Source organism: Anser brachyrhynchus (genome assembly GCF_964034855.1).
Source record: "Anser brachyrhynchus genome assembly, chromosome: Z".
Lineage (NCBI taxonomy): Eukaryota > Metazoa > Chordata > Aves > Anseriformes > Anatidae > Anser > Anser brachyrhynchus.
In genome coordinates this window covers 1,215,038-1,242,777 of record NC_137697.1, presented here as the reverse complement: position 1 = coordinate 1,242,777, position 27,740 = coordinate 1,215,038, and the positions used below count along the sequence as shown (strand labels likewise).

The 27,740-nt window shown below is 41.4% G+C and overlaps 1 long non-coding RNA gene across 2 annotated transcripts; it reads left to right on the top strand.

Moving 5' to 3' along the window:
* Positions 1 to 6,674: 6,674 nt before the first annotated feature.
* On the top strand, positions 6,675 to 17,629 carry LOC308185081. 2 transcript variants are annotated; one of them, XR_013943096.1, is made up of 4 exons: positions 6,675 to 6,833; positions 13,193 to 13,306; positions 14,463 to 14,696; positions 16,516 to 17,629. It is a non-coding gene; the product is annotated as an uncharacterized lncRNA (long non-coding RNA). The 2 variants fall into 2 exon arrangements; XR_013943097.1 differs by having other exon boundaries at positions 6,675 to 6,874.
* The last annotated feature ends 10,111 nt before the right edge of the window (positions 17,630 to 27,740 follow it).

Here is a 27,740-nt window from a genome sequence, read left to right as displayed (position 1 = left end):
GGAAAATAATTGAAAGGGGGCAGAAATGCTAATGCAAAATCAATTCCTTTTTTCAATTTTTGAGAAAGCAAAGCAAAAACTGAAGGAAGAATAGAAGGAAGCATTCAGAAGTGATTCTAATAATAATAATACCATAAGGAAAAATCGGCATTTTACAGCCCCATCTGTTAAATGCTCATTCAAGAAAGACATCTCAGAGTTCAAATACATAGTTTCAGGAAAACATCTTTTCATGCTCAGTAGCAGTCAAAGAGCAATTGAAAGTTAGGAAATTTTTAGAAAAGAAGTAGAGAATGTACAGAAAACATTCTCATGCCCACTGCTTGTATACATATGCATCTCTACACTGAATGCAAGCAAATCAAGTCCAGCAAAGTTCTACAAATATGACTATGGGACTTGTCCGTTTTTCTAACAGTCTAAGACAGGTGGGCTTGTTCAGTCCGGAGAAAAGCAGGTTCAGGGAATACATAATGTACATAAATACCTGATGGTAAGAGGGAGCCAGACTCTTCCCAGTAGTGCCCAGTGACAGAACAAGAGGCAATGGGCACAAATAGAAACACAGGAAAATCAATCTGAACTCAAAACTTTATTTATTTATTTATTTTTTAATGGGGACAGGTTGCCAATAGAAACTTTGAGGTCTCCATCAGTGGAGGTACCGTTCTTGACAATCTGCTTGAGCAGGAGGGTTGGACTAGGTGGTCTCAAGAGCCCTCTTCCATCCTCACTGATTTTGTGAAAATCCTAAGTAATAAGTAAAAAAAAAGTGAACCAGAAAGAGATTGTTTGCTCTCTTAATGAACAGATGGTATCAGAAGGAAATTAACAAGAGAAAGGTTTGAAACAAATAAAAGTGCTTTTTACACAGTGCATAATTGAACTGTGGAACTCGTTATCATAGTGTTTTGTGGATGCTAAATAGCAATTAGATAAATGCACAGAAGAAACATTCATCAAGGTCAGTTAAACACAATATTATATACAGTTCTTGAATTTCCTGAACCTACTAATTATTGGAAACTGAGAGACTGCAACAGACGTGTATTAACATATTGCTACCCTTCTCCTTATTCTTCTTTTGGCTTTTGTCACTGGTCAGTGGTGGAGCTGACCTTGCATAGATGGTCATATATTTAGAAGTATAATACATGTGCACCTTGTGATGCCTTGTCTAGCTTAGGAAAGGAAAATATGCCTTGAGTAGAGACAAGTTGTTTGCATAGATGCAGATTTGAGCAAGGAAGTTCCATTCTCGTGTCTTCTTTTGACCAGTACTCTAAGATGTTTAAAATTGAAATTAAATGTATAAAACAGAAAATTCCATACCAAAAAACTTACAGAATTACAAGTGAAAATGTAGGATGCTTTTCAGAGACTTGATATACTTCTGACTTATAAAAATATAAATCAAATGACAGAGTCAAATGGGACTTAGGAAATCTGTTCCTTTTGCAAGACATAGAAGTATATCTGTTTACTAGGATATCAAAGAGTTTCTCATTTAAAAAAAAAATAAGATTCTTTAGGAAAATCTGGAATATATGATGAAGGAACATTTTATCACTAATTCATAGGCAAAATAATGAAGAACTTAATTTGCACAAGACAGAAAACTGTCAATCTCCATAATGGACTAAAAGGAGACTGAGCCCTGGGAGTTAGTTTTGGTTATGTTAAATAAAGCATATCAAAAGGCAGCTATGGTCTTATCATAGTGCAGGGAAAGAGAAGTCTGGATAGATAAGAAAGTTTTCTTATTTCCTTGTGGCTGAAGACCTGCATATTAAAACTGAGAAGAAAACAAGTGAAAGAGACAGGATTTTGTGCAAAGAATCTGTACAAGGTTGAAAATGTTGAAAAATTAGGCAGCACGGGGATTAATTGAAGTCTGGGCAAGAAAGTTCTCTCCTGAAGATGAGAACAGCTGAAACTTCCTTTGAACTGATGTCAGTGGGACACTGTGATTAAATACATCTTGTTTTTAAAGTACTGCTGTCCCTGTGGAGCAGCGATTAGGAACCCAGATCAATTATATGTCCGTATTGGTTTTAGACTGTTTTTTTTCCTCCTGTTGCCTGCATTGCAAGTTATTGGAATGAGATGGTAAAAAGGAGGAACTCTAGTTTAGTAACTTACCTGAAACTTGCCTTTGTTTGAGTAGAAAGATCCCATGGAATACAGCATCTGCTTCTTCCTCTGTGTGTGTTTGGGGTAGTCCAGCCTCCCCCCAACACACGTCTGCCCTGGATGGCTACTGACCTGCTGTGCCTGGCAACTGAGCCTGCTACTTTCTGCAGGCTTCAGGCATGAGCTTCATCTGAGAGCTGAACACAGCTGTAAGTGGCTAAATCCCTTCATCTATAGTCTGGTTGCGTTGATAATATTTTTCCATCATGTGCTATGACAGAACGTTTAAAGCATTGGACAAAAAAGAAACGTGAGGGAACAGTGCTGGATGCAGAAAAAAAAAATAATCTTCATTTAAATAGTGAGATCTTAAAAGGGAAAAAAAAAAAAAGTGCTTGAAATGGCTTTTGATGAAAATTTTTAATGTCCTTGGTGCTGACACCACCCACTGAGTCATGCAGGACTTTGACACGTCTCTCAGTTGCTCTCTTTGACCTTAAAGTTGGTGCCTCAAGATAATATTCTGCCTGCTTTGCTAGGTTTAAAGAAGACTGAAACTTAAATGAGGAATCAGAGAGCAGGTGATCTCAGTTCGTGGCAGGCTCATTGAGATGGCTTTGCTTTGAGGAAGTGTAATGCCCTTCAGGAAACTCAGACATCACATGGGATCAATACAGCCACATCACACCAGTTGCCTGCTACTTATAAAACTTTTCCAGAAAAAGGAGGGCCAAAGTCAGGGCCCTTTTTGGGTGCCAGGCTGCAAATCAGGGACTGAAGCCCTTTTCCAGAGCATTAATTCCAGCATTACTCCTGGTTTAGATCAAGGAGATGACCAGAACCCTGCTGTCTGCCCCAATCCACCGGGCTGTTGGACTCATTGTTTATTAGAGTTCCCAAAACAGCTAGTTTTGGTGATTGGTTGATATTAATTGGCTTTAAAGTATAACCCCTCCTGTCCCTGACTATGCAAATACTCTGCTGAAAAATGAAGAGAGAAAAGAGGAAAATCAGAACCTGTTTCCATATCCATTACTTGTTGCCTATTGGCTGCTAATTATTAATTGTGCCTGAGCTCACATTACCACGCATTGCAGAAAAGGCACCGTGAACATTGACTGGTGGAAGATGTTACAGATAACATTCCTGAAGACAAAGAGCTCTGAAAAACTACTTTTAGTCCATAAGAAAGTCTAGCCTATACACCAGTGAGTCAATGATTCTCACTGGACATTTTGATTGGACATTTTTCTAAAACTAAGCATATACTGATTTTGTTCTCTTTAATTATTCCCTTCTTCCATGTAGTGACTTGCTATGAAAGCAGACCTGGCTATGCTGACAAATGGGATTGTGCGCATTAGGGTTTTCTCCCTTCTCCCAAAGCAGTAAAATATACAGATGTATTTATACATATATATGTAGTTCAATTCAGTTTCCAGTACAGTTTTTTCAACTTGTGGAGCTGTGTTGTTCATCAAATTAACTGTAGTATATGTGAATACTATTAGCTACAGAAAAAATCCAGCGTAAAATAGCTGTACATGAGTCTGCTCTAAAAGGAAGAGTTTCCCCCTGAAGGTCTGTAGAACTGATTCTGGGATTCTACTGTAAGTTGTGTGTCATTGCCTCTAAGTATGTAAAAGAGACCCCTGTCAAAAGGAAATTACTGCCTACAGGTCACCTGGTCAGAGAGACATGAAAAATGATGTGCTGCTTCTAGGGGGAATGATTTCATGTCTCAGCACCAGGAGCAAAGAAAAACCTCTTCTTTAATTTTGTTTCTTCCTAAAGGATGAGGAAAGCTCACATGTGCTGCAGCTCGGGATACCTATTTCAAATCTTATAGTAAGTTCCACATCACATCAGCAGAAATCCAGTCTAAGAAAGCGTTTTCTTGCCATTTTTCTTTCCAAAGTGTCATTCTGTAGTCCCAAAATAACGCAGCATATCCACTTGTTCTTTGACCAGTGGAAGCGCTGAAGAACTGAAGAAATCAGTGTGTTATTGAGTAGACTCTTGGCTGAATTTTTGGGGGCTTACTAAAGTACAAATAGTGACGGTAGGGATTTTTGGTGTTTGTCTTTTTCCTAAAGCTAAGGATATCATAAAAATGTCTGGTGCGACTTCACTTTTTAATGATTCTTGCTTTCAGACTACAGCCATTTTAATCAGCAGAGAAATTAATAAGTTCTCCCTTCTTGATTAAAGATTCATTTTCATGAAACACATAATGTCTTTGAGACCTCACTGGTTCACCACATATAGCTGAAATTGGCTAACAACTTCAACAGTTATACTGGGAAGAATGGACAGGTAGATGAAAAGTGATAAGCCTCCTAGCTTCAGCATAATATCACTAAAAATGCTGTTCTTAGATTTGATATCTGTCAAATAAAATTAAATTAGCTACTTTTCCCCCTACCAATCCACAAAATAGGGTCTAATAGTAGCTTGGATTTTATAAAAGTCTAACATATGAGCCTAAATTGGTGACTTGTTGAAAAACATTATTTCATTTTGGATCTAGGAAACAAGCCTTCATCTTTGCTAGGAAACCTTTGTCCCTCTTTTCTCCTCATCTGCACTGAACAAGCTGTTTTGTTACACCTTTTATTGTAATTAGCGTTAAATTTACATTCATCAATATTATCTATGCAGTTTCAGCTTTTGAAGATGCCCTTTTGACCGTCCTTCAAAGTCCTGAAGAGCAGGGGGCAAATTTAGCCAGCAGCTAATAGATGTAAATTTTCTGTGCTACCGCTGAAAGTCTTGGCCTGCAATTTATTGCAAACAACTTAAGCTATCTGAGCCTAATGAAGGTTTAAAATCCTGCAATGCAGCTTGAGGAGATCGTCAAGTTTATAGTCAGCCCAAGCAAGGCGAACAGCTGCATTTTGCTGGGATTAGAGCAGAGTTCAATCAAGGTGCAACTGTTATAGCTGCTCTACCCAGCTTTGCAATTCTGGCTCTAAGCATTCCGATAAATTCCTCTTTCCAAAGCCTTGGAGGTCTGTCATTTCACCTCTCTCACAGAGGAGCCATTTTTTCCAAGATTCAACATCTGCAGAGGAGCTGAGTGGCTGTATGTGAGACAAGGAGGCAGAGAATGATCCCTCTGGCTATGGCAGGGATGCAGCTAAGGGAACAATAATCTCTTTCTTGCCAAGAAGTGATGGAAAAGCTCCATAGCAGAGCAGACGTTCCCTGAACTGTACAGATGTCACATTAATGCCGTACCCCGGTGTCCAGCGGCACCTAATTGAGACAATTGAGCCCAGGATTGGTGCAGCGCAGAAGATGTCAGGCCTGCATGGAGAACCCAGGTGTTCTGTGGGAGCTAATTAGGTTGGGGAGTGATGGAGGGGCTTTGACAGGGGAGACAGGAGGCTTGGGAGGGAGAAAAAGCTAAAGAAAGGAATAATTAAATTAAGGAGTTTGATATAGCAAGGAGGGGGCATACAGCTGAAAAAAAAAAAAAAATCACAGAGTGTGGCTCGGTGCAGAGCTGTGGGGCCATCAATAGGGTGTGATGCATGTCCCACCATGACGTGCAGGGAGGGCTCCTCCTTATTCTTCGTGCTTGGGGGCGATGCAGGCTGGCAGCATTTGCAGGTGGCTATGTTCCAGCAGAGCCTGTGTGTGTGTGTGTAAGGCAGTCTGAGGGTTGCTCTGATGTGCAGCAGGAGTACAGACCTTTGTCAGTGCTGGGTGTGGAGGCTTGGACACACTAGCAGCTGGGCTTTTCCCATCTCTGGGGCTGATTTAAGGACCCATGGGACAGTGGGGCACAGTCTGCAGCTTTTTTTTCTCCCTGGATGACACAGGGAGACCAAAACCTCTAGCTTAACGTCTCAATATTAGAGCTGCCAGCTTCAGGTGAGATGCATCCTGACCCAGGGTGGGACCTGCTTCTAATCCTAATCCAGCAGCAACCCGAAAACATTGCTGCAGCAGGGTGCTGTTGCTGTAGGAAGACGTAGTATCTGCCTGGCATGCCTGTTTGCAGTCCATGCAGTCACCCATTATCATTTTCAGCTGTTTGCAGGCTGACTGCTCATTTTGTGCATATTAAGTTATTTTACTGCTTGTTCTCACTGACACGCTATAACAGCAATGTGAAAATGATGTAAATCCTGAGTTTCCATGGAATTGGGTTTGTTTTGCCACAACCTGTCTGCATTACTGACCATCAAAACTGTAGACAGGGAGATAGACTGCATCAACAGCTATTAACTGATAGTTTTGTCGAGCCGGCTGTGGTGTTTAGCATTTTCCAGGCAAACTGATGAAAGCACGTGTTGAATCCTACTAATATCTTAGAGGCAGAGAGTAAGCTCTAAAGTAATCAAGTACTATCTATTCTGTAATGCCCTAGCAAAAGCTAATGAAGTGCTTTAGACCTCCATGTGGTGGCTCTTGTATAGCTCTTTGTCTTCTTCAAAGAAGATACAAAGAAATCCAAAACACCTGGGGAGGAGTGATTTTTTTTCTCTGAACAATAGTTTGTGATGAAAGAAATAGGTCTGTAGGTGGTGTGATGGGACCCAGTGTTTGAGCTGGACTTTTAAGTGATTTCTGACACTGGATGTCAAGAAATACAGTCAGATTTCCATTCATTTGCGGGTGGTGGAATGCCTGCAGACCTGTGAAGTGCTTGGAGCTCAGTATTTTTAGCTTCATAAAAGACCCTGGTGAAGGTTAGTTTGATGGTGTTTTATACACAAATGGTCTTTAAAAGGTAGGATTTCTAACTTGCCGTCTACTTCTGTGTTGGTCAGGGAGACAAAAAATTTTTTCTTCTGTTTCCGGCATGTAATAAATTGAGAGTTTATCTAATTCACGGTAATTTTCATGACACGGTGTCTTGGGTATTTAGATGACTCCTTGGACTTCCATTTTTCTTGTATAATTTCCTCTTAGCCTCATTTAGAGTCTCTAAAGTCAAAATTAGGTTAGCAACTTAGTTTAAAAAAATCATTTATGTACATTAAATCAGGGGAAAAAATCATACAACACTTTGGCATTGAGCAAGGTCCCAGCTGCAGTGCAATCACATTGAACTGAATCCATCCTAAAGTTTGTTCTCCCCAGGCAGAATGGGCATACCATTTGACTGAATGGCTCCTTGGGGAGTGCTTACATGCTACATTTTCTTTGGCAGGGAAGCCAACTTGCAAAGTTCCCCGCTGTCCCTTCAGCTGTGTTGATACAGCTGTGTGGGGCTCCAGCATAAAGCAGGTCTCTGAAACTATCTGGGTCAAAACAAACAATGCAACCTTTTTTTCTCTGATTTATTTTATCATTTTTGGACGTTTTGTTTTGCAGAGCAGCACCAGAAACTGTTGTGCTGGTACAGCAGAAGGCAGGGAGGTGCGAGGGTAGGGAATGAAAGGATGAGAGGAAAGGGAAAAGGATGAGGGCAATGGGAAAGTCTTTAGAGAAGAAAACTAAATAAATGTGCACAGCTTCATTCTTGCTTGTTGTGCTGTTTGCCTTTTTCATTGGCAAGGGTTTGAGCTGGGTAACAGTTCACTTTAAAAGGGAAAGAAAAAATGACCCCAAGTTAGAAGAAAAGGACCAACATGGGAAAGCTATATATTGTTATGCATTTTCCTGGCACATATGATGGATTCCTTTTTAATACCCCTAGCACTTTGCAATTTGAACTGCTGCCCGCTATTTATTTAATTTTAATCTATGTCATTTTTCTCAGTTATTTTTTTTATCTTCCTTCCCACTGCCCCTCAAGTTTTGTATTTCTAGTCAGACTCCTATAATATTAGGAAGTCTTTTCAGGGTTTGGGGACTGGGTTTGTGGGGAGAAAAAAGCTCAATAAATTATATATGCAATTTGTAACTGTCAGAGTACAAAACACACAGTACTTTAAAAATAAAGCAAATGTTTGAATTTACATTCCATACTGGGAACTTATATTTTAAACTGAAACTAAAGCCTTTATCTGAAACGTCAGGGTTATAGATGGTGCCTTTATATATATATAAAGATTTGTATAATTTGTATCAAAATGATGCACTTAGCTGATTTTACATTCCAGCCTTTTATTTAGGAAGGGGGAAAGATAATATTTCAGAAGAATATAAAAAATACCTCACTTTTATTCAGGCCAGTCTATCAGTCTATCTTGTACTGGTTCACTTTGGACACAGGAGCCTTTTTTGGTGGTTGTTCTGGACATGCTCTATGGGAGAAGGATTCTGGGTCTGGTCTTCCTTCTTGGTTTTCAGACTTTACCTTGAAAGTGTCACTCCTCCCATGCTCTTTTTGCACCAGAAGTACTGCACATGATGGTGAATGCCTTGACCAGTACTGAAGATTAATTTAGGAATCTCCAGTTGGAGCAGTGAAGGTTTTTGTTTTGTTTTGTTGTTTTTGTTTGTTTTCTCATGGGCTTTATTTTCTTTTGAAGCCCTATATTGAGTTCAGGGTTCCATCAGCTTCAGGTCCCCTTGTGATCAGCTGCAGCCTCCCAGTCGCTGTGTGCTGTGGGACCTTGCTCCAGAGATGGTGCAAACCAACTGCAGTTCTCCCAGAGCCTGAGTTCATCGCTGCCTAACTCAGCCCGTCAGAGCTGGCTTCCCCTGTCCCAGTGCTGGTTAGCCGTGTGACAACCCAGCTCAGGAAGCAAGCCAACAGAAACCTGATCCATCTCTTTGATAGCATTGGGTTTCTTCTGGCTGAACTCCCTGAACTGATTCACTCAGCAAGCTCAGGAACAGGAGGGCTGGTGCAGGTGGGGCAGGGCGCCTGTCTGTGACAGCCCTATTAGAGCTCATCCTGCCATGGAGCAACGCCTTTGAACTGTCTAATGGTTGTTGACAGAATATTTTAGCACTGAAACTGCTTGTTTCAGTCCCTGGTGCTTGGTGTGTGGCAGGTATTGTAACCATCTTAACCAGGGAAATAAAATTAATGAGTATTCTATTCAGTGCACTAACGCATAATAGAACTGGATAGTGGGAAGTTTAGGTCAAATAAATTCAAATGGGAAAGAATGAATTCTGTCAAGGTGCTTAAGCACACCGTGAGCTTATCAGAGAAGGTGGTAAATTCACAGTGGAGTGTTTATGCCAGGCCTGGATGTCTTACTTAACAATAAGCTGTAATTCAGCCACCAGCAAGTTATTGGGCTTGATAGTGTTCAGTTAGGAAGAAAGAAAGAATAATTCCCTCCACAGTGGTGGGTGAAATTCTGTGGCCTGTGTCAAACAGAAGGTCATGCTTGCAGAGGGCTATGATTAATTCTCTTTTGAGATCTATGAATCTCTGCTGGTGGGTGTTTTAAGGCTGCCGTTTGCTATGTGTTTTACTAAATATGCAAAAGGAAGTCCCAAAACTCACATACATGAAACCGGTCGCAGAAGTACTCAGCTCTCAGAATTACCTAGCCTTTCAACACACACCCCTCAGTACAAACAGTAACTAACTACAGCGTTGTCTGGAAACTCACATATTGCCAGAGCCCTAAAATTCGGGTTGTTGTGTCAATGCATTATATATCTTATTGCCAAGAAGGTAATGGTAATTGGAAATGCAAAATCTTTCACATTTGGCCCCTTTGGCCCCTGTGACTTGAATGGAACCCACAGCCTCGCTATTAGGGAGCCTGGATTCCCATCTGGGAGAATCCAATAATTGGAAAAGTTGTGTCCAACTCCTATGAACAGAGCAGATGGGATCCCACAGTAGTCTGTTAGAAACATCAGATGATATCCATCCTTTCTGATGAAGGTCTAGCTCTGTGCCCCAAGGGGAAGGAGGAGGAAACAAAAAAAAACAAACAAACAAAAAGCAAAAGAAAAGCCAACCAGCCATGATCTCCACTATAAAATTAACCTCTGCTGTCTTCTCTCTTCACTGAAGTCTATACTCTTCGTGAAGCATCTCCAGAAGTTCAATAAAAAGCTAGAATCAGGGTTCAGAAATTGTTCCATCTCCTAGGTTGATCTGTTGCAATTGTCCCCAGGCTTCGCTGGTCCATGGAAAAGAATATTAACCCAGTGGCATGCTGCAGCCTCCATAGTGCATTCCTGTTTTTTTCTCTTTAGACCATTAGACCTTCCAAAGAACTTTAGTAAATTGAATAGTCTTGTAGGCACTGTGTTTTCCACAGAAGTGTGACAGAATTGTTACAGGCACCCATGCCCTTTGGTTATAAAGCCCTGCCAGCTGGATTCAGCTTATTCATGTAAGAATCTTAGATTTATTTTTTTGAAGATGAAAATCTCTCTCTATGTTACAGAGAGTTTACATCTTCATCTGAGAGAGCTGAAAGTTGTAAATCACAACATAAGATTTTTTTCTTCTTTTTTAATATTGATTTCTTAAACACAATCTCAATTTTTGGGGTGGGGAAGGGCAGACTGGTATTGTTATCCTGCCTCCCTCAGAAACCAATACCTCCTACTATTTATTGCTGCTCTGCAGAAAAGTGAGTTTTACTATTTGTCGAGATTATGTGAATCCAAGGCAATGGAAATTACAATGTGTTATGTGCAGCCTCTGGGCATAGGGCTGCAATTCGAATGTGGGCAAAATCCCCCACTGCTGTCTCTTCCTAAGAAGCAAACATCTCATCCATTTTCCTTGTTTCCTCTCTTTGATGTTCTTACTGAAATTAATCATTTGACAGCAGCAAAGGCTTGCAACTGGCCTCCTGTGACTTAGCTATCTATCATGGATTTTATTTAATATAATAGTACAAAGCCTTCTTGCATTCAAATCTGTTTTGATGTTTGTTTGGGAAGTTCACGAGTTATCTCCTTTCCCCCACTGATTCAAGCCATGTAGAGCTTAGGAATTGCTGTTTGTCATTCCATAGCTACAGTAGCCATCTGTAGTGTTTGTGGTATTAAACTAAGCTCATTCTGCTCCTTAAGCACAGGTTGCCACCTTCTTATCTCCCCTTGGAGATAAAAGAGAATCTCTTTACAGCTTTGCGCAGGGCTTGTGAGATGCACCAAGGCCACAGCAAACCCACAGTGCAGCACACATTTGGGGCCAGGGATGGCTCTCTTATTTGTATGTTTATTGGGCTGGGATCTCTCTAAAACAAGAACAGATCTGAAACAAACATGGGAGTGAAACTTTCCACTGATAGGGCTGTATTAGAGGGAGATGGGCAGGGAACCACGGTGCACTTTAACGGTCTTAAAAGCTGTGCGTTTTGTCACAGACAGTCATTCTGTGCAGAAACAGGCACGTAGTCTTGAAATAGATGGGCACACAGAGCCCATTTGATTGGCTTGGACTAGATACCATAGCTAGGTGAGATGAGATACAACCTGCGTGAACTACCCAAGTTCATGTAGTAATGTATGTTGTCTTGGAGAAATCTGAAGTTCTTTGCTAGTGCCTGACCAAGAAATGCTTTGTCTCCTCTTTATCCTCTGTGGGGTTTTAAACTGCTCTGATAACTGAACTGGTGAACAGTAAGTGGAGATCATCTGGGGACTTGTCTCAAAATTGTGCTACAGCTCTACAAAAAAAATCACTGCAGCCACTACCAAACATATATATATATATTTACAGGAATACAGCAAAGGGATATGTTGCTACTAGAGACAGGTCCAGAATAAAACACCAAACCAGTGTTCTAATTTGGGATTGCAATTTGAGTTTGTCAGTGGAGACTCCCATTTCAAGACCACAATCTGTCTGATCAACTCAATAACACCCTTGTGCAAAGAAATATATGTGTTTCCTGTCTTTAGCAATTGGCTTCCCAAGCCCATTGCCTAACAGTTGAAATATTTTAAGAATTATTCCTGTAGTGTTCAGACAAAAATATTACATTTACCCATTTTTCTGAAAGTGTTTTAATAACCTATTAAAACAGTTAAAATAGATCATTAGTAGGATCGGTAAAAATAACTGGGGAAAATAACATTTAAAATACTAATCAGTGTTTTTACCAAAACATTTCCATAATTTCTCTTAAAATAAAATAAATCTTTTCAGTCAGCTAAGGAAAGGACAGTTTGGTGGTATTTAGTAATGTCCCTTTTCACATCTTCTGAGATTAAGTCTTTGAGAAGGCTTTGTCACTGGTTAGAGAGCAAAGGCTACCTTCTCAAAGGGCTTTGAGGGTTAGAACTAAAGCTCTAAAGTGAAGACGGCTGGAAAGTCTGGAATGCTTTTTAAGAAAATAGAGATGATGTTTGAAGGATCGGTTACAGAGTCACAGGGTGGTTAATGTTGGCAGGCATCTCTGGACGTTGTCTGGTCCAATCAAGCAGGGACCCCCAGAGCAGGGTGCCCAGGAACACGTCCAGGTGGCTTTTGAAGATCTCCAAGGAGGGGACTCCACAGCCTCTGGGCAGCCTGAGCCAGAGCTCAGTCACCTGCACAGTAAAGAAGTTTTTCTTCATGTTGAGATGGAGCTTCCTCTGTTTCAGTTTGTGCCTATTGCCTCTTGTCCAGGCACCACTGAAAAGAGACTGGCCCCCATCTTCTTGACACTCTTCCTTATGATATTTGTTGGCAAGATCCCCTCTTCTCTTCTCCAGGCTAGACAGACCCAGCTCTCTAAGCCTTTCCTCATAAGAGAGATGCTCCGGTCCTGTAGCCATGTTTGCAGTCCTCTGCTGGGCCATCTCAGCTTTGATTCAGACCAACTCTGTCCTTCTGGGTAGATAAATTAGTTTTATCAAATAGAGACAGCTAAATCAGACCGCACTCATCCTGTAGTCACAGATGCCTTCAGTGGGGTCGCTAACAGCTGTGCTTTTGGACCTCCTCTTTTTTCTGTTAACACCATAAGTAATCTGAGTTGAGCTAGGGAATAGAGAGAGCACTCCAAATGTTGAATCATATATAGAACTTATGATAATAAAAATATAAAAGATTTTTGTGTGCATCATGAGATGAAAAGCTGTTAAAATTAGTTGTTAATTTCTGCTCCTGAATTTTTATCTTAGAAAAAACAAGTGCAGATTAAATTCAGAATAGCTAAAAATGAGCTATAAAAAGAAAGCTGAATTGGAAATAATATATTAATCTCATTGGTGTATATTTATTTATTTAATTTTTCATCAGAGATCTGGTGTCTGCTGTATTGCCTGAAATATTGACATCATACCTCTCTGTCAAAGGCCTTTCATTGCTTTGGGACATTACCTGTGCTACAGCTGGTGTGGCAGACAGAGACAGGTAAGTTGATTCTTTAGTATTCTTCCATGACACTAAACCTTAAAAGTTAACACTAACTTTTTGACTAAAGCACTAGACCATGTGGAATATTCAGAATAGTTGAGTTGATGTGCTTTTTGACTCCAAAGGCAGAGCAAACAAAAGTAATCCTTATGAAATCTAATATTTTACATAAGTATGGTTCTCCCGTGCTTTCTTATTGCCAAAGGCAGAAACATTAATAAACACAAAACTGTTGCTGTTTTAGGGAATGGATTCTTCTGTGTAGGAGAGCGGCTGTTATCCCAAAGCCACAGTTACATATGGCTAAATCATCAATTCTCTTTCAAGCCCTTAGGGAAATTCTATGTTATGCTGTAAAACCAGACCGTGGTAATTAAGAACAACTACAGCAATGTGTTAATAGTGGTGAGAGTTGAGGAGGTACTGTTAAAATCACCCAACAGGAGCTATTTTTTTCAGTCTAAGTCAAGACTCCTTTATTGTCTGTTGGATTTCCCCCAGGAAAAACTGCCAAGAGACTGGCAGAGCCACATATGTAGATATTTGCTTCCTTTACCTGCTAGGTCAACACCATGTTGGTACATGGTAGGGTCTTACTGAAAGAAAAATATCTCTTTCTTTAATTCAACAAAAGCCAAAGTCTTTCATACAGTAATTTCATCTGCTATCAACCTCATAATTCGATTTCATTATGTATTGTATTAATGTAGTGATTTGATCATTCTGAGTCTATTGATTTACTGATTTAATTTTAATTGTGACCTCAATTTGACCATTGCGTTGTTCAATCTTTAATTATCCTAGTAAAAATGTAGTATATTAGTTCACTAATAGGCACTTTTAAGTGAACATTTGCTTGCTCATCCTTTTAAATAAATCCATTAAACGTATACAGAACCGTTTTATTCCGTCTGCCTGCAATGTGGGTCACACGCTTTGAAGATACAATTAACCTCAAGTGAGAAATTTGCAAGCCACTAAGTTATTGTACTGACAAGTAAAACCAAGGTCTTTTCACCTTTAAATGTAAGACACTATAAAGCCTTCAGTTTCTTGCTGGAGAGAGAATTCCAGAGCACAGATGAAAAGATAGGATGAAATGAACAGAAATGCTGAAGTTTGGGGTTTTTCTTTTTCCTCTGTTTGCCATTAGGATATCACTCAGGGAATACAGTACCACAAAGGGCCCATCTGGTGGCACTATTAGCTGAAGTCTTTATTTCACAAACAGAAGGACAGATCTTATACAAGAAAAAGAAAGAAGGAGAAGGACATTTCTCACTAATGGTGCTACTCATGTTGCAGTGGTCAAGTAAAATGCTCAAGGTTCATTTTATGTGCCTGTAACATTACCTTCTCTTCAGTCCCATTCTCAGGATTCCTACAGGTAGGAGTACCAGACATTTTGTTCCTTTTCTTTATTTGCAGTTACAGCAGTATCAGAGAATAGAAAAATATCCCTTGTTAAATAAATGCATAAACGTAAAATCATCTACAGATATGTGGAAGTGGGGGAAGGAGGGTCTATTTTTTTTTTTTTTTTTCCCCCATTAGCACCAGGAAATTGGTAACACTGAACCTGGTAAACTTATTAACATTCCTAAGTAGAAATTCAGAAATCTGAAATGCAGATGTGCGGAGCACATATATATATATATGAAGGAAATTTTATATATTAGTTTATTTTAGATCTTAAAGCATTCAGCATGATTTTCCTTGAAACTGCTTATGAAGATACCCTTGTTCTTTCATGCTTTATGTGTTAATGAAAACCTGATAATTGTTTTCTTGGACTCCATACACCCCTTTAAAGCCATTGAGATTACTGAATTTTTAGTGGCAGTGACCTTGGGTCACTGATAGATAGATTCTGGTGCCTAAACATTGATGTCCGTGGCCTTTTTAGCTTCCTTTGGGGTATCTAAGACACCTCCATTGTGTTTCAGATAAGACACAGAAAATAGGGGGTGCCCACATCCCTTTGTATATGGGCACCGGGGAGATGCCATTGGTCTCCTCTCCCTGAGTGGTATAAGACCTTTGTAAACTCAGGATGCCTCAGTCCTCTAGGGAATGAATGCAGAGGGAGGTCATAGAAGCTACCCAGGCCCTGGCTTGCATCAACCTGTTGGTGGCAGTGAAGCTGAGATGTCTGAAATCCTGCCTATTCACATCAGCATTCGCACGTGGCTCTGGACTGGAGCTCCATCCACCTTCCCCTTCTGGGTGTTTTCACCTGCCCTTTTTTGGTCCTGGCTTTGGCATTCTTAGGACATTTGCATGAGCTAATCTATCTCACTAAAATGGGACAAAATATCTTGGGAGAGGGAAGAGTGGGTAGTTTCGTGCTGTTTTAATCAATTAAATTAGTTCAGCGCAGGGTCCTGCAGCAGCCAGAGTCTGCTCAAGGGACAATGGGACTTTGTTGTTGTGGCAGAGGTATAAGAAGGATGGACAGAGACCTTTTCTGACAGCAGAAATCCATTATGGCATTTTCCTACACTTGAAACAGAACAGTACTTCTTGCATCTCCCCTTGGAGTGACTTTGACACTCTCCATTAGGCCAGCTGCCTGTTTTCAGGCCCAACGCCAGCAGCTCTCCCCCAGACTTGTGCTGGGAGGATATTTGGCACCTCCCTCAGCACTCCTTATACCACCTGCAGAGCTACTCCCCTGACTTTGTGGTGCTGGGTGTGTTTTTTGTCTTTTGAAAATAGTATTTAGCTGCTGTAATTAGAACAGCCACACCTAAAAAAGCAAGTGGGTAACTCAGAACATTTCTGAAAGCAACAGAAGACAGGGCACCTAACTTCAGATGAACACTTGGGAAAGTCTTGCTATTGTCTCCAATTTCTGGTTCAAAAAGAGATGTGATAGCTCATTACTTACCCCGCCTAGGTAATTTAGGTACTTAACTATCTAAAATACTTCTAACTAGGCTTGTAGGGATGGACTTCAGTTGTGATTGTTGTGGAAGTTTCATTGAATTTAGGTCTTCTTCTTAATCAAGCCATTAACTTTTAAAGAAGCAGAAGAGATGAGCATAATGTAGTAGCAATAAAAATAATTAAGGTTGGCAATGGGTCTTTGTTGCTGTCTGGGAATTTGCAGAGGAAATCTAAGTTTTGACTTATACTGTTATTGTCATGCTACATTGATATTCAGTCTGATGGTTGCACAATGAATCTCTCTCTCTTTTTTCTAGCATAATGTGAGACAAATCTACACAAGATGAGAATATCTACGTGTTCAAAATGCAGACTTTTAACCTGATACAGTAAGAAAGGAAGTTTGTAATTGAAAATTAATTCATACTGGGATGTGCAGTCAATAGACAATTACTAAGATACAGCTTGTGTTTATTGCTTGAGGAATTTTACACAAGATTTATAACATCTAAAAGCAATTACCTTTACATGTAAAGAACAGTCTAAAAAGATGAAACTTAATTACTATAGAAGCCTTCAAACATTCTTTATCTTGTATATATAATCACCAACCAGAGAGTAATTAAAAAACATAAAAAATTAGATGTGAAAGTCAGCATGTTATCCATGTCAAAAAGATTATATAAGAATCCCTACGTTGTCCACAATTCTTGTTCTATCAGTTTTACAGGAGAGTGGCACTACTATTTTACTCCACATGTAAGAAATGAAAATCAGATCTAATGTTTATGAACTTGAGGTCAAATAGGATCAATTTTTTAATAGTCAGGTGCATCACTGTCTCTTTCATCTTATATGCCCACTCTTTAGACCCCACTGATAATCTCAGAAACATGGGAGATGCATTCTTCCTTTAAAGAAGAATCTAAAGGTGTTTCACCAGGTACATTAATTTAAATTAGTCGGAATGGAAAGATTGGTTTGGGAATCAATGACCTGGTCAGAGCTCTACTCACAAGAAATTCCTAATGACATCAAAATGGGATTGTCATTCCAGGTCCACTCTTCAGCCCCTTTTGCCTGAGCGAACATGCATATTTGGTGAGACTGTTCATTCATAATACATCCTTGAGACAAGTTATAGTGGTGACAAAATGCCTGACACACTGAAGACTGTGTTAACTTGGAAAGTGAGATACTGAATGCATGACATGAACACATTTGAAAAAATGTCAAAGTAAAGGATCTGTAGAGATACAAAGGAAAGCAGCCACATACAAGTGGGAGTCCCAACACCAAATAGGGAAGGCGGTTCAGAGTGTGAAGACTACCTTAGCTAAGCAAGAGACCCATGGCACTGGCCAAGTAGGGTTAGTATTGAAGAATGCAAAGGTGAATGCTATTTCTTCAGACTCTTGGTTCTTTGTTGTACACAGCCCCACAACCAAACCTTTGCTGAATTCAGGATGTTTTGGTTAAAAAAAAAAAAAAAAAAAAAAAAAAGTGTGTGTCTGTGTTCTTTATTGTTATTATTATTATTATTTAATTTTTACTTCATAATGGTATGGCTTACACTGAATAGATTTTGGTAACCCAGGGGCCTTGGACATTCATGTTATCTTGGTCTTTTTTTTTTTTTTTCTCTGTGTGATACACAATAGTTTAGACTCTCAAGCACTGAAATGCCTAACTAATGAGGTGTGGGATGAGCATAATGTACAGAAGACACACATAATGGACTATAGAATAAAAAAAGTCCAATGGGATACAGTAATGGCTCATTTTTTCCCCCTTTTTAAGTCTGTAAAGTTCAATCTGTGTACTTGGTCTTTTGTTGAGTTAGTATTTTTATAATATTTTCCTTGTACCAAAATTGGAATGGAACATCCAAAAAGAGGAGTGTGAAAGTTCTTTTCACTTTCTAATTGCAATGACCATAATTGATTTTCAGTTATGCTTTCTGTTGTGTTCTCCCTTGCCTTGCCTTGCCTTATCTCACCTTGCCTTGCCTCACCTTGCCTTTCCCAATACGTGAATAAATGCTTAATGTTTCACATTTAAGATAATGAAGAACTCTAGTCTGAAACCCTGTAAATACATTGTGGTAGTTGCAGGGGAGTTTTGACTCCATGCACAGGTGCAGAGAAATGATGAGAATTTTAGTACATTTTCACCCTGGAGTGAAAGGAAGCTGCAAATTGGTTATAGAGAGAGAAAGTAAGTGTGTGTGAGTGGAATTTTTTCTCAGATCTTCTGTCTTCAAATTACTTCTGAGATTAAAAGAGTAATTAAAAAAAAAAAAAGCCACAAGAAGATTTATTGGCCAGCGAGTCTAGAGCTGCGGGTTTCTGCCGCTTTTGTTAGCACTGCAGCAATCTTTTGGCTTATTTTAGATGCTGGTAAGGCATCTTCAGCAACTGCACTGAAACGGCAGGTAGTGCCGAAGTGACCCAGGAGAGGGAGAAATGTGCTCAGGGAACATGCAGGCTCCTGTGTTTATCTGCACAGGCATGTGTCACTGGGCTTGGTGGGTGAGTTTTCCTTTGCAGGACTCAGACAGCATCCCTGGGGATCCATTGTCCTCCATGTCCCTTTCATGGCTGGACTTCCCAAGTAAAGGTACCTGTAGCAGTATTTCAAACCAGACAGATAGACACCCCTGAGCTTCAAATCTGAAAGCAAAATGTAGTGATGTGCAGGATAGAAGTTAACACAGGAAGATTTTCTCATTTAACTGATTGGGTCTAACTGGGGACAGTTCAAGGCAGTGTCACAGCTGGAGGTCTGGTGGTGGGGTTAGACCCCTGGTGAAAGCGTAGAGTTACGATGTCATGGTCCGTCTGCTCCTTTGTGACACGCAAGGGGGGAATCAGGACTTGATGGCAGAACAGATTTTGTCCTTTGTTAGCTGCTTTGGCACAAAAGGCAAAATGTATGCATGGGCTATTATGCACAGACCTCCTGGGTGACTTCTCAGTACTTGATTACATTTTAATTATTTTTGTAATGTAAAAGCGAGCCTACTCTCTTGAGAAGAAAGAACTGTTACTATTAATCTACCAGGTTATAGCAGAGGATCAGCAATTAGCTCTATCCTTTTTATTATGCTATAATTATTAATAACAAGGGGTCTCCAAGAGCCCCATTTCCCACAGAAAATCCCATTTGGTCAAACAGTCAGATGGTTCATTTTGGTTTATATTTGACAGATGTAGAAAAGGTGGTGTAAGTTGTATCAAACTGAGAGAAGCCTGGGTGGATGTTTCTAGCTTAGGCATCCCATATAACATTGTATCACCAGCAGCACCAGTTCTGGGTGCTAAACAAAAAGTTTGAGGAAAGTTCCCTGCAAAACACAACCCAGAATCTGATCAAGGAGCTACCTTCCCTCATTACTGGCATTATTATTGGCAGCACAGATGGACGCTTCAACAGTTAAGGCTACTTTTACTGGCCATTTAACTGAAGGCTGACAGAGAGTAGCGGGGGACTGTATCATAAATGCAGTGTCTCTAGTCATTTTGTGTCTCTAGTCATCTGCAAACAGCCACTCCTGGGGACAAGCCTGCAATACGTACTTCCGTGCAGCATCATGTTTCAAGCTACTTGTGACTTGTCCAAAGTTTATTCAACATCACGTTTTCCAGGCTAAATGTCTGCAGACACATCTCTGAACCAACTCAGAAATATTTTTAATTATTTCCTTTTTATGTTTACAAAAACCCATTCTCAATACTGTTTTACTAAAACCTCAGAGTTACTTATCATGATGAAGCATCAGTAAGAAAGTATCTGTGTTATCAGAAGTTTTTACTTGTTGGTTCTGAAAAATCTCATGTGCAGAAGAGATTTTGGGAACCAAATTTCTGAAAACCCTTAGCTGTTTAGAGCATGCCCCATTACTGGCTCTCCCCCTCTAGTGCTATCCTCTGCTACAGTGATTACACCTGCTTCTTAGGATGGCTGAAGCTGAGAAATAATTTTCCATGCTATGACTGTTGCTTGCTATGAAAATTTGGTTTGTGGGGAAGAAAACACATATGTGACCAAATAAATATAAAAATATAGAAAAGGTCATGAACTAAAACCTCAGTTTTAGCTTATCTAAAGTTTTCAGACCCTGATACTGCAGCTAGATTATTCTTCTAAGAATGTTTTTTTGGTGATCATTTCTGGACATAGTAACTTCCCAACAAAACAGAATTTAACAACTAAAATTGTGTTAAGGAGTCCTGCTTCTATTTGATAGTTTCTGCTAGGAAAAAGCTTTACAATATTAGTGTCCCTCTGAGCAATTAAGTAGCAAGGTCCCCTAATCTCTGAAGTCATACACAAAACAAATAGAGTAGTAGATGTTGCTTCTCTGGGATCATAACAATTATTTATTGCTTTTAATAAGAGTGAGTTTGCTCGGATCTGTCAGGATATCCTTTTGTACTAGTGTCAACAGGAGTAATTCTAACTGTCAGTGGAGCTGAGGAGGTGAAATCGGAATTATGACTGATATATCTTGGTTTTCTGGCATGATGAAGGAAAAAGAACCTATAAAATGTTTGGGGAACTTCAAATCCTGTGGTATTCTAACTACTTTTCTATTTCCTTCCTTTCTTTTCTTTATTTTTTATTTTAATGAAAAACTGCTTTTTTTACATTCTCAAGTTTATAAGGCTTCTTCCACTCTTCCACACCTAGTAAAACTGTTTTATAGTAATCTTTCACTTTTCAAAGTATTATATGACTGAAAACCTCTCATTCTGATCTGCTGTCATGTTTTTGTTTTGTTTTTCATCACCATCACATAGGTCAGGGTGCAGCCACGAGGGTGGGAAGGACCTAGGAAGGCTGTTTCCTTCTCAGATGAAGCAGCCTGGGTGCCCCAATGAGCAAGTACTGATGTACTAAACTCGGGCAGGCTCAGTACCATACCCACGTCCCTGGGGAGCCTGTCCCAGTGCCCGACCACCCTCTGGGTGCAGAACCTTTCCCTAACACCCAGCCTGACCCTCCCCTGTCCCAGCTCCATGCCGTTCCCTCGGGTCCTGTCGCTGTCCCCAGAGAGCAGAGCTCAGCGCCTGCCCCTCCGCTCCCCTCGTGAGGGAGCTGCAGGCCGCCATGAGGCCTCCCCTCAGCCTGCTCTGCTCTAGGCTGAACAAACCCAGGGACCTCAGCCTCTCCTTATGCGTCTTCCCTTCTAGAGCCTTCATCTTTGTAGCCCTCCTTTGGACACTCTCTAATAGTTTTATGTTCTTCTTATACTGTAGTGCCCAGAACTGCACATAGCACTGGAGGTGAGGCCACACCAGTGCACAGCAGAGCAGGGCAATCCCTTCCCTCGACAAGCTAGCCTTGCCGTGCTGATGTACCCCAGGGCATGGCTGGACCTCCTGGCTGCCAGAGCACCCTGCTGGATCATATTGAACTTATTGTTAACCAAAATGCCCATATCCCTTTCTGTGGGGCTGCTCTCCAGCCTCTCACTCCCGAGACTGTATGTACAGCCAAGGGTGCCCCTTCCCAGGTGCAGAATCTGGCACTTGCTCTTGTTAAACATCGTATTGTTGGTGATTGCTCTAACTTGTCAAGATAACTCTGCAAGGCCTCTCTACTCTTGATGGAGTCAACAACTCCTCTCAATTTAGTGTCATCTGCAAACTTCATTATATACACTCAAGTATACATTATACATTCAAGTCCTACATCCACACCATTTATGAAAACATTAGAGAACTGGCCCTAAAATGAACCAAATAAACTTTTTTATATCCACAAGGGATAATTCACCTCCTGTCTGCTTCATTATTGATGCAAAGATCAGTTAAAGACCTAAACCGGCTCACTCATTTTGCACTATGCCCAAAAGCTTGACAAGGCCAGACCTGTGGAAAGGAAGATCCAAGTCTGAAAGCATGAACCACAAGTTCAAGGATCATCAATGACATCATCACAATACCTAGCACTGCATCTGCTGCAAGGAAGGCAGGACTAAATCCAGCATAGTACTCAGGGATCTAAAACAAGGATGTATGCAGTAGTAAAGCATTCAATCCCCAAACCAAGACACAGACTTCACATCTATTGTTCACCTTCAAATGCCTTAACTGCAGCATTCTGTAGGCCTCTTGACTTTCCTTCTGAGTGTGCCCAGATCTGCTCCAGATTTGGTAGCTCAGTCCTCATCTCACACCAATCTGAGAAAGTCCTGGTCACGAGTGAGAAATTAAACCTTCCTCTGGCCCTGTCCATTTACAAAGCCAAAAGGCATTTCCCCTTAGCAGCATTCCTGGACCAGGAGCTTAACTATGGGACACAGGTGACAGCCACTTGATTTTACAGCAAAAGCCGGGGCTAGAGAGTTCTGCTGGTCGGCTTCTGCAAGCCTTGGGAGGCAGCTTTTGTGAGCCATTGTGAAGTACACAGCCATTGTGAGGTACGGTGAGACAGCACCTCTACCAACAGAAAATGCTCCATCCTTGCCTAATGTTGTTAGTTTATCATATATTGCTGTATTTGTCCAGGAGGGTTGTATTCTTGCACAAGAGTCCCAGCACAGGGGCAGTCCAGTAACTGCTGGAAGTGTAAATAGGAAGAAATGTGGTCTGAAAGACCATGTCATGTGGTCATGAAAGCATATTTTGAGACTAATGATCTTACCTCTGTGTTTTCAAATGTTTTCAAGCAAGCAGTGGCACTCTAATCCTATGATTTTTCGTTGTTTTGTTGTTGCTGTTTCTCTCTCTCTGTTTTTTTTTTTTTTCCTTTTGTTTGTTTGCTTTTCTCTGGGCAGTCACACCACTATCTTTATCCATTTTTACTTGGTAAGGATGCTTGATCACCTCACCTGTTTAGGCTGGAGGAGTGCTTGCAGTGTTTTGGCTTGATTGCGCTTGCCTCTCAGAGCCACTTGATGGCGGTGGTTAGCGTAACAAAATTTCACGTACACCCATATGTGTTTGCATGGATTTATAATATACATAGTGTGACTCACTTCTTGGGAACAACAGTCTATTATTATCTGCTGCATTGTGCTTAGCGTGGTAACTCTTTTTTACACAATGAATTCCCATGTATTTACCTAGATTTCTGTAGCCTTTACAAAGCATTTGCCAGCTTCTCAAAGCTCTTCATCAAAAGCAATTTCCTTATGAGTCGTCACACACTGCGGATGAAACCAGGCTGTTCCTGAACAGTGGAAGTAAAGTTTGCCAACATATTTTCACAGTCATCGTGATAAATTGTATCCACAATACAACCTTTGAAACTTGTAAGTTTTGCATGTTTTACACTCAGATAATACTTGAATATAATGTACATCCATGCAAAATATGTTCTCCTGGCAACTGCAAGCAGAAGTAGACAGCCACTCTGCACAAGAACAGGCTTCAAAACACCCCAAATCCTTCAAAAGATGAGTGTGTGAACTGGAAGAATAGGAATTCACAGAATCACAGAATTGAAGGGGTTGGAAGGGACCTCGAAAGATCATCGGGTCAAACCCCCCTGCCAAAGCAGGTTCCTGAGAGCAAGCTGCCCAGGTAGGTGTTCAGACGGGCCTTGATCATCTCCAGAGAAGGAGACTCCACAGCCTCCCTGGGCAGCCTGTTCCAGTGCTCCGTCACCCTCACTGTGAAGAAGTTATTTCACATGTTGGTGCGGAACTTCCTGTCCTCTGTCTTGTGGCCATTACCCCTTGTCCTATCCCCACAAACCACTGAAAAGAGGTTGACCAAATCGCACTGTCTCCCACACCTCAGGTATTTATACACATTGATGAGATCCCCTTTCAGTCTTCTTTTCTCCAGGCTGAACAGACCCAGGTCTCGCAGCCTTTCCTCATAGGGAAGATGCTCCAGATCCCTTATCATCTTTGTGGCCCTCCGCTGGACTCTTTCCAGGAGATCCCTGTCTTTTTTGTACCGGGAAGCCCAGAACTGGACACAGTACTCCAGGTGAGGCCTGACCAGGGCAGAGTAGAGGGGAAGGATCACCTCCCTTGACCCACTGGCCACGCTCCTTTTAATGCACGCCAGGATCCCATTGGCCCTCTTGGCCACCAGGGCACACTGCTGGCTCATGGTCAACCTGTCGTCCACCAGGACCCCCAGGGCCTTCTCTTCAGAGCTCCTCTCCAGCAGGTCGTCCCCCAGCCTGTACTGATACGTCCAGTTCTTCCTTCCCAGGTGCAGGACTCTACACTTGCTCTTATTAAACCTCATTTGGTTTCTTCCTGCCCATCTCTCCAGCCGGTCCAGGCCTCGCTGAATGGCAGCACAGCCTTCTGGCGTGTCGGCCACTCCTCCCAGCTTTGTGTCATCAGCGTACTTGCTGAGAGCAGACACTATTCCCTCATCAAGGTCGTCGATGAAGATGTTGAACAAGACTGGACCCAGCACCGACCACTGGGGAACGCCGCTAGTCACAGGGCTCCAGTTGGACTCTGAGCCACCAATCACCACCCTCTGAGCTCGGCCAGTCAGCCAGTTCTCAACCCACCTTACTGTCCACTCCTCTATCCCACACTTTCTCAGCTTTGCTATTAGGACATCATGGGAGACAGTATCGAAAGCCTTGCTAAAGTCAAGGTAGATGACATCCACTGCTCTCCCCCCATCTACCCAGCTGGTGATGCCATCATAGAAGGCAATGAGATTGGTTGAGCACGACTTCCCCTTGGTGAATCCATGCTGACTTCTCCTCGTAACATTCTTCTCTTCCAATTGCTTGGAGATGACATCCAGAACAAGCTGTTCCAACACCTTTCCAGGGACAGAGGTGAGACTGACTGGCCTGTAGTTTCTCAGATCCTCCTTCTTGCCCTTCTTGAGGACTGGAGTGACGTTGGCTATCCTCCAATCTTCAGGCACCTCTCCTGTTCTCCAGGACCTTTCAAAGATGATAGAGAGCAGTTCGGCGATCACCTCTGCCAACTCCCTTGACACACGTGGATGCATCCCATCAGGACCCATGAATCTGTGTGCGTTGAGCCCACTCAGATGCTCCTGAACCACTCTCTTGTCAACCAGGTGGGAGCCCTCCATTTCCCAGCCCTTTTCTCCTCCCGCCAGGGTTGAGGAGTCCCAGGGGGGAGTCACTGAAGCAAAGACTGAAGCAAAGAAAGCATTCAGTATCTCTGCCTTCTTGGCATCTCCCGTTACCAGGACACCCCCCTCGTTCAGCAAGGGACCCACATTATACCTAGTCTTCCTTTTACTGTTTACATACTTAAAAACAAAACAAAACAAAACAAAACAAACAAAAAACAATCAAAAACAAAAAAGAACTTCTTATTATCTTTTACCTCTTTAGCAAGCCTCATCTCTAGGTGGGCTTCAGCCTTCCTCGTCACGTCCCTGCAGGGCCTAACAACACTTCTGTACTCCTCCCAGGGGGTCAGGCCCTTTTTCCACATTTTATAGACCTTCCTCTTCCTTTTGATCTTATCAATGAGCTCCTTGCTCATCCACACAGGTTTCCTGCTCCCCTTGCCTGATTTCCTACTCTTAGGGATGCACCGATCCTGACCTTGGAAGAAGTACTATTTAAATGTAGCCCAGCTCTCACAAGCAGTCTTGCCTTCTAGCAGCCTAGCCCATGAGATACTCCCAAGCAGGTCCCGGAAGAGGTCGAAGTTGGCTCTTCGAAAGTCGAGGGTAGCAATCTTGCTGCTAGTCTTACTTCAAATTCATAACTGCACTGGATGCTAAAAAAGCATGGACTCAGGAGAGATGCTGGTTTAAGGTGTGTTAAAATTTCCTCTTCCCCCACCCCTTTCTGTTTCATCCTTAAATCATCTGGCTCTGCTCTAGCCATAGGAGATAATCACCTCATCACCTTTTTTCCTTGTGAATGCTTATTTTTGCTTTACAGATACCAGCAACATTTTCTCTCAGATGATTTAACTAATTACCATATCAAGTTCAACTCAGAGCAGTTGTTCTCAACCTGAATTTAACAGTGACAGTTGCTGCTTCTCTTTCAGGCTGAAAGAGCTTGTGTGTTAGAAAGCTTGACTATTTTTACATCTATAGCAGCTGATTAAAAAAAAAAAAAAAAGAAAGAAAGAAAAAAAAAAAAAAGAAAAAGATATTACTTGTCCCTAAGCCCTCATAAACCCTTAAAAACACACAAGAACCCTAGGACCAAGGCCCACGTTTCATGCCTTGAGGATTATGGCAAGCATTTTAAATGCAATTATTTGATACTGCAATTTTAAATGAATAGATTACCTTTCCTTATTCAAACCCGATCTTGACCAAATCTTGATGAATGGAAGAAAAACCTTTCTTCCAAGGTAACTTTACTAACCCCATAAGGAGCACAGAGCTGGTAGGTTGGACAGTTGAATGATGCCTGGGGCGAAGCAGGCAGGAGATATGACTCACTCCTGTCTGAATGCTAGCCTGGTCTTTCAGACATTCGTAGAGATAGAACTTGCTGCCCATGCTACAAATATTCTATTTCCAATTATTATTTGCAGTGGGAAGAAAATCATAAGGTTATTTGATTAAAGGCAAATGATGGTAAACGCAGATCTGCAGAGGATCAGAGGAACAACATTTGAAGGAACCAAAGGAGCCCTGATAAGCAGTGAAAGAGCAGCACACTGAATTGGTTACCCCCAAGATGTTTAAGGGGAAGGACTAAAGGTGGAGAAACAAAGGTTCAAGGGAGGTTGGGAAGAAAATTATTTTCCCAAAATGTGTGAAAATCACTTGCCTGACCAGTCTCTGTGTGTGTTCACTGCAGCTTGTCCTCTGTTCTTACCAAATTCTATTTCTGACTGTTTCATATGGTCATGCTCTCAGAGTATCCATGTGTGGCACTAGCCAACTTCAAGCTGGACTAGTGGTTGGTGGGATGTGATGTCTGAATACAGCCATCAGAGTGAGACCAGAAGCCTCAGAGGTTTGGCAGTCCAAGTGTCAGTGGCTTGTTAGGATGAGGACCTGTCGCAGCCTGGCTTTACGAGGCTGGGATGGCAGAAGACCCACTCTGTGTCCCTTAGCCCACCAGCTCATCAACCTGAAGCAAAATTCTCAGAGCAGCATACCCTTACACTAAGCTATTTTTCTGTAATGGAGAGGAAATTGATCTACCTTTCTCTGATGAGTCTGATGCAAAGTATGGTTGCCTGTGCTGAGCCTAAGACAGAGGAAAGTGCTGTTCATTTAGACTGACTTAATTTCTCAGTAGTAGTCCCCTCCCTACTCTTTTTTTAAGGAAGAAATTACAGGGGACAGTCACTCCTTAAAAAAAAATAATGATGTCTTTCAGGCTGAATGGCTTTATTAACTGTGAGATAGCCTCTCTGAAACTGTGCCACTATGTCCCACCCATCCTGTTAAGGAGTTTACCTCTGCATTTGAAGTTTACTGAAAGGTTTATGTGAGGATGTGTGCTGTGATTTCTGTCAAGTTTAATGGTGTTTAAAATATAACTGTTCCAATACCATGATGCTGCTCAGTGATTTTTATGTTGAGGATTTCTATTAAATCCCTGTAAACAGAGGTATCTGCAATTGCTTTATTTCTCAAACAGCAAGAGC